At 33.3% G+C, this 8,063-nt stretch overlaps 1 pseudogene; it reads left to right on the forward strand.

Annotated features, from left to right (window-relative positions):
• Positions 1-2,722: 2,722 nt before the first annotated feature.
• Positions 2,723-6,797, forward strand: LOC140037923 (GDSL esterase/lipase 1-like; annotated as a pseudogene).
• The last annotated feature ends 1,266 nt before the right edge of the window (positions 6,798-8,063 follow it).

Consider the following 8,063-nt stretch of genomic DNA (forward strand, 5'->3'; position numbering starts at 1 on the left):
CTCACCTCTTGACTATACAAACGTTTGTCCAAAAACCCCCTAACATCTAAAGCCGTTAGAGATGCATCTGATGCCAAGAAAAAAATATTGTGCAAGCCCAAAGATGCCATTGCATACATAGGCCTGCTCATTTTTTGTTCTGCAAATACCCCTTTGGCGTTTTATACATTGGTTACACACAAAAGTTTATCAACATGCCTCAGGGTTCAAGAATATCGTTCATCTCTCCCAAAGTCCCAAGAATATCGTTCATTTCTCCCAAAGTCCCAATCCTGGTGCTCAATACAGGCAATAATAATAATAATAATAAAATCGAAGGTAATTAAATCCGAGGAGGAAGAACTAAGAAAGCAAGCACTTGTGGATTAAGTTTTGGACAATCAAAATCAAGATTCTGACATGCTTGTGAACGTTCATAATTCAAGGATCAAGGCAATTTCTTTTTAATTATTTTGAAGATTTGAGAATTTTAGAAATTGGGTTTGAAAATCCATGGAAGACTGGATTTTTTTTTAATCATTATATGGTTATCATGATTAGTGGGCGTTGATCAAGTGAGAGCTTTTTGTTTAATTTCGAAATTTTTAGTAAGTGTGTTTTCTTTTAGTTGTTCGAGTAGATTTCTTTTTTCTTTTTTCACATTTGATTTACATTTCTTTAATGAAAACTCTGTGATTTCTTCTTTTCTAGTAAGCAGGTATTAATTAAAATTTTAATTTTGTGAACAGTTTTTTCTTTTGTGAAATTAGGCACGGATTCATCATGAATAGTACCCCAATTGATAATCTAAGGTTGAAAAACGGACGATGTACCAAATGTGGAAGCTGGACTGTGGGTATTGGTGAAGGTTTCAAGAACCCAGGTTTACTATCAAGGTCATGCACCTATAGGTGAGCAAGCGGATTGGGTTATCTATAAATAATGAAAAAGAGTTAAAATTATGTCAAGCTATAAATGATTATTATGCATTTTTAAAGGAGTATAAAAAAGAGTGGAGCAGGTTTTAAAAAATGGTGAAATTCATGGAACCTTTTCAAATTGGAGGACTGGGAATGTGAAACTAATGAATTTGTTGATTAGGAGAACTTTGTGAATCTAATTAATGAAGCTGCTTTGTCAGTGATGTGGCGCAGCCGCAGATGATTTCTTTAGTTTATATAACAGAAGTGCAAACTTCTCTTTACCTCTTTGTTCCTCCAACTTCTCCCTACTTCTTCTCATCTTCTCAGAAGTCCTTCCCCTTCACAAGGGAGACCATTCCATGGATTCCATTTTATGATGTTTTTCAATAATGTCTTTGCTAAGCTTTTTTAGTGAGACTCGTTTATTTCTCCTAGGAGTTTATAGTGAGAATTTTATATTGCTCCTCTGTTTGGAATCATCAGTTTTCAAATACTATGAAAATTTTTAAAAAGTACTCTATAAAGTATTCTAAAAAGTAGTCTAAATTTTCTTAATGTTTAAAAAATATCCTAAAATATATTCTAAAAATTCTTCTACTCTTAAATATCCCAAAATATTTCCTAAAAATATCCTAAAATATACTCTAAAAACTCTGCTATAGTAAAATTTTTCAAAAACACCTCAAAAAATAGTTAATCCAAATGGATTTTATCTTCATTTTTTTGCTTGATTCGAATTTACTTCAAATCTGGTTGTCAAATCTAGAATGTCTTTGGATCTTGCATCTATCTCAGCAGATGTCATTGTTGTTATTGAAGTTTAAAGCCATTTGATTAGTAGATGTGTTGATTGAAATATGTACAGAAGGGAGTTACAGCGATTTATCTTATTAAAAGGTAATTTGAAATTTTCTTGTATTTTTCAGATTTGTTCAAAATCATTCATATCTACTGGACTAGTTATTAAATTGCAGATTTATTATTTTAAATGCATGTTTAACATCGCAGAGATGTAATGATAGCGAGAAACACCTTGAGAGAGCCCACCAAATAGTCTAATATGTAAGTCAGGAACCCAACTCTAATTCAAAAATTTAAACCATTAGATTTCGGATCCTTGCTTACATATTAACCGTCCTTTCTCTATCTCTCGGACCAATGTGAAATATAATCCTTTACTCATGAACCTAACAAATCTCCTCCTTCATGAGTATCCCTCACATTAAACCTAAATTTACAAACCCTTTTTCGAATCCACTTTAATACTCAACGCAAACCCAACTTATCATCTAAGGTCACCTTTTTTCCCAAACATGGACCCATTGTTCTTCAAGATCCAAACTGCATTTTTGGAATCCTGCAAATCTTTGACTCTTTGGTATAACACTAACCAGACCCCCTACTAAACCCATGGCGCACCTGGTCCAACACTAGCCAAACTTTTTAGCACTTGGACACTTCGGTCCACCATCAAGAAGAGAATTTTTACCGATCCAACTCTTAGAAGAATCCACTTATTCATGAGTAGCCCAGTCTCGCAACCTAAAACTCTGATACCAATTTAATAGGGAGAAACACCTCGAGAGAGTCTATCAAAGAGCTCAATATATAAGTCAGGAATCCAATTTTGACCCAAAAACTTAAGCCATTAGGTCTCGGACCCTTATTTACATATTAACCGCTATTTCTCTATCTCTCAGACCAATGTGGGACATAATCTTTTACTCATGAACCTAACTTGTAAATCAAATTGTATTAGACAATTTTCAATAATCCGTTAATGAAATTTGCTTTTTGTCAAAAAAGAAAAAGGAATAGAAATGCAAATGAGCCTTGCTCGTTGCACCTATTGTAGCGGACTCTGGATATGCAGAGAAGATTTTTCAGTTATTTTGGAGTGGAATGATCAGAATCAAAGGGTAAGTTTCTAAACCATGGAGAGAATAGTTTATCAGAAAGTGTGTGTGAACATGGATCTGATGTAATATATAGTGACAAAGGTGCGCAGGAATGCCTTTGTTGCCTTTTATCTCCAAAACAGATAGCTGAGTAATTTGAAAATTTACTTTTTCCAATTTTTAAAATGTACTGATCCAGCTCATAAGTGTTCTGGGCATCCAATCATTTCACTAATTCTGTCCAAGATATGTAACAGAAGTTTCTTAAACGGGGTATCTGTTATTTGACTAAACCTCGGGGTTTGGGCAGATAGTTTGGCCAAACCTCAAGAGAGGTAGATGTAATTATTCCTTCTTTATTTACAAAAGGCAGAAAAAAAACAAGGGAGTACCAAATGTATTGACTTCTGCATTACTTTTTCCAATACCCCGGTTAGATCAATCATCAATGAAGGTCTTAACTTGTGGTGCTTAACTTGAACATTTCTTTATTTCTTCTGGCGGCTTAATAAGAGGCTGACTTTTTCAATTAAATGCTTAACGTTGATTATTCACCTAGTTAATTACTAATATAATCTCAGCAATCTATAACATTTTAAATTTCCTATTGTACTTGCCAGCAATTATGCAGATGGTTGTTCAATTTCGCCTAGTAGCCAGGTCCAGTAGAAGATTCCAATCCAACTGGCACTTCAAAAACTATTGAGCAATTTGCCTAATCTATGAATTGACTTGCCCATGAAGAAATATATAATTGACACTGGGCATCAAGATCGCCAAAGAAAATAGATACAAGTGTTATAAAACATGGCAAATTCGTACATCCAACTTCACTTTGTAGCATTTTCTTCCTTGCAAGTCTTACAATCCCCTCTAATTGCCTTCCTGGCCTTTATCCTAAAGCCCCTGTTGCCCTCTTTGTCTTTGGTGATTCACTTTTTGATCCTGGAAACAATGACTTCATTAAGACAACCACTACTTTCCAGGCAAATTTTCCGCCTTATGGAGAAACATTTTTTAAGCTCCCAACCGGGAGGTTCACTGATGGCCGCATTATCCCTGATTTTATAGGTAAGAGCGCTTTCTTGCAAAAATCTATATGTTTACAAATTAATCTTACGTGCTAAAGAGTGTGCAAATAGAGTATTTGATACTTGATACGTTATGCATCTATATCTGTTAGTGCTTAAAGAGAACTTTTATAATGATGGTGTTTAAAAGATTAATCTTTAAAATATATTTAAAGCTAGTAGTGACTTTTTTGCAGCTGAATTTGCAAAATTATCTCTAATTCCACCATACCTGCAAACTGGATATCATGAATTCTTGACTAATGGCGTGAACTTTGCATCTGGTGGTGCTGGTGCTCTTGCTGAAACTAATACCGGATTGGTACGTATTAACTTGTGATTATGAGCAATTAATTCCAATATTTTAGTCACATCTAATTGCTAATAGGTCAGTTTTTCATGTCATTTTTCAGGTGATCGACCTTAAAATGCAATTCAAGAACTTTAGGAAAGCTAAGAAACATTTGAGGTTGAATATAGGTAAAAGAGCCGCAAGACGAGTGGTGAAAAATGCTGTATACTTGTTTGGCATTGGATTACTTGAGCCCGTTGACTAATAATTCCAGTATATTTAAGTTGTATGCACCACAAGATTATGTGGCAATGGTGGTTGGCAACATTACATCGGCTGTTCAGGTAATATTCCGATTTTCTTTCTTTTTTCAACCTTTTTTTTAGTTGGAAAAATGTGGGTTTAAGAATTCAGAATCTCTAACTTACAAAATTTCAACCTTAATCACTAGATCAAAACCTTCTCAGCTATTTTCTCTTTCAACTTTGTTAACTCTTTATTGCTAATATTGGAATTTCCTTAGCCAACACATATTGGCTTAGTTGATAGTACCATTTCCTCTAAAAACGGATCGCAAGTGGTCGAGGGTAGGGATGGCAATGGGGTGGGGTTGGGGCGGGGGATGCCTACAAATTCCCCCTGCCCCTGCGGCCGCCCCATCCCCCGCCTCCCGCTCCCCCTACCCCGTCCCCGCCCCGCCCAGTTTAAAAATTTGTTATATAATTTTATTATAGTTAAACTTTAACAAATAATCAAGTACTAAAATATCAACACATCATCAAATTATTATTCATTATAATTTTGCAATTGAAATTTATAAAAACAATCAAACAAAAATTATTTGAATACAATCCAACATGATGAAATAAATATAACTAAAGTAGTCAAGTTTTCACTTTTGACACAAATACAATCACTAATTCATTATTGTGCTTGTGCTTTTTTTAAGAAAAATTTGTTATTGTATTAAGTGTAATTAGGAATTTAGTATAAATGTATTAGTAAATTTAGTATAACCAATTAATAATTTGTATTAGTACACATATATAATTATTAGTATAATTAATAATATCAATTATATTATATATATACTAACAGACATTATATAATACATATAACTAATAATATCATTATCATAAGTTTGTAACATTACATCGGTGGTTCAGGTAATATTCCGATTTTCTTTCTTTTTTCAACCTTTTTTTTAGTAGGAAAAATTAGTAGGGAAAATGTGGGGTTTAAGAATTCAGAATCTCTAAATTACAAAATTTCAACCTTAATTACTAGATCAAAACATTCTCGATTATTATCTCTTTCAACTTTGTTAACTCTTTATTGTTAATATTGGAATTTCCTAGGCCAACACATATTGGCTTAGTTGATAGTACCATTTCCTCTAAAAAAGGATCGCAAGTTGTCGAGGGCCTATTATATGGTAATGATCGAAACTGAAACTACCTAAACTTAACTTTTTAGTGCCGTAACTGAAACATCGTTATACCAATGGTTTAGTGTTTATGTTTCTCGCATTGAAGTACCAGTTTGATTATCACAAACCATCTCAAATATGTGGATGGGGTTTCACAAGTTTCATTTTCGACAAATTTACCCTTTGATGTAATTGGGTTGAAAATGGTATAATAAAAGTTCGAATCTGGTGTAACTAAGTTAAGAAATAGTGTAACAAAATATAAAATTACTAATCTACCCGAAATGAAGTAAAATACAATTTGTAATCCCCATTTCCACATTTTTTTTCCCTTCTCGCCCCTTCCCTATATGTTGCCTTTTGGCATAGTGTGTTTAATATCCATGTATCTAATCCCATTGTTAATTGACTGACAGAAAATTCACGGGGAAGGTGGAAGAAAATTCGGGATTTTAAATTTGGGCCCTTTAGGCTGTTTGCCAAGGCTTAGAGCAGCCAATGTGGCCGCGGGAGGAAATGGAGAGTGCGTGGAACAGGTCACAGCTTTGGCTAAATTACACAACGTATTGCTTTCCCAAAAACTCCAGTTGCTACAAAAACGGCTCAAAGATTTTAAGTACTCGTATTTTGACGTCTTCACAGCTTCCATCGCGACAGTACAAAATCCGTCCAAATTCGGTATGTTCTTGAACACTTTCACGAATGATGGGGAAAATTCTTAAGTACTACAATCTTTCATATTAGATGCAGAGAAATGTCTGCAGAATTAGTGGCATCTCTAGATCTTTTTTAAAATAGTAGTATAATACTGCTAACAATTAGCAAAGGTAGTTGAGTAACATTTTATTCGTTGATTACTTAAAAAAGGTTTTAAGGAAGTGAAGAGTGCTTGCTGTGGTAGCGGGCCATTCCGAGGATATTTTAGCTGCGGAGGAAAGAGAGGAATGAAAGAATACGAGCTATGTGATAATCCCAAAGATTATTTATTTTTCGACGCTAATCATCCAACTGAAGCGGCGAACTTGCAGTCTGCGGAGGCGATGTGGGGAGGGCCTCCCAACATAACAGGGCCTTACAATCTCCAGTCGCTGTTTCTGCTTTAATTTCTGGTGAGGACTTTGTAAGTTGTGTGAATTTGATGTTCATTACTCCAGATTTTCTTCTTATATATATTTGGTCATGTATTTGAATAATAATTTTAATAATAAAAAGTTACAATTTCAACAATGGAGCAGTATAATATTACGGTGTTTGTTCTACAGTCAACCAGGGTAGTTTTTATACTAAATATTCAAATTAACCGGTTGACGAAAGAAAGGGAATCCAGTTACTCTAATGAATGCACCAAAGCAAATCATAGACCCTCTTGTTTCACCACTAATTCTTGGGCAATAGTGTTAATGGTTGATAAAAATTTACCTTTGGTGGAAACCAAGTCTTATTGAGTCCAGAATACTTAATGGTGATTACTAAAAAATAAATGAACAGAAAAATCTTGAGGGCATATTTGGATTTATAGTGACTGATTGTTACTTGAATCGTTCGATTTTGGAATGACCTTCCAGTTCAACATATAATCCTTTGAGAAAGTGTTTTAGTTTCTCTTTGATATTTTTTTTGACGATAGAATATCGAGGAAGAACTATTATGTGATATTACAAAAGAATACATGTGATATGGAGACCATAATTCTACTTATAAATAATTTCCCTATTATCTTTTGATATTTCTATTTCAACCCATCATAAAAATACAAATTACCCTTAAATCTCTACACATTAAAAACTCATATCCTATTAGATACATTAAAATCCAAATTACAATTGATCACTTTAATTGAATTTAATCTTATTAATAGTTTATAATGTATAATTATTTACATATAAATTCAATGTTGGATTAAAGATCCAACAATCTCTTATTTGGACTATATGTGTAATTTTATAATTATGTTTTACAAAATAACCGCATGAATTCAATTTTGTTGTCATTATCAAAATGTATCAACAACCAATTCAATAACATAGGATCAATGCATTGCAAAGCAGCCTTTGTTACACCAATATAGGATCAAAGCGGCTTTTCTAACTGATCCATCCACCTTAAACTCTTGTAAGATCAAACCATACCAAAAAAAAAAAAAAATCAGAGTGTGAATAAGCCAAAACTTTAATTATGCAAAAAATACCTTTAAAACATTAATAACTAAAAAATCAATGCTGTAAAGGCATTTAGAATAACAAATCCCAATTAAAACTAAATATCATTTAATGACATGAGCAGTGTACTCATAAAATATTTTGGATTTCAATCTTTTCGTAAGCGGATTCGCAATTACGGAGATTGTTCCAATATGTTCTATAGACAACTATTCATTCTGAATTTTTCTTTAAGAGTCAGGAACTTGATGTTTATATATTTCGATTTTGTTGATCTCCTATTATTATTAGAATTTTGAGCTGCTGACTTATT

This window comes from Coffea arabica, chromosome 3c, assembly GCF_036785885.1.
Source record: "Coffea arabica cultivar ET-39 chromosome 3c, Coffea Arabica ET-39 HiFi, whole genome shotgun sequence".
Lineage (NCBI taxonomy): Eukaryota > Viridiplantae > Streptophyta > Magnoliopsida > Gentianales > Rubiaceae > Coffea > Coffea arabica.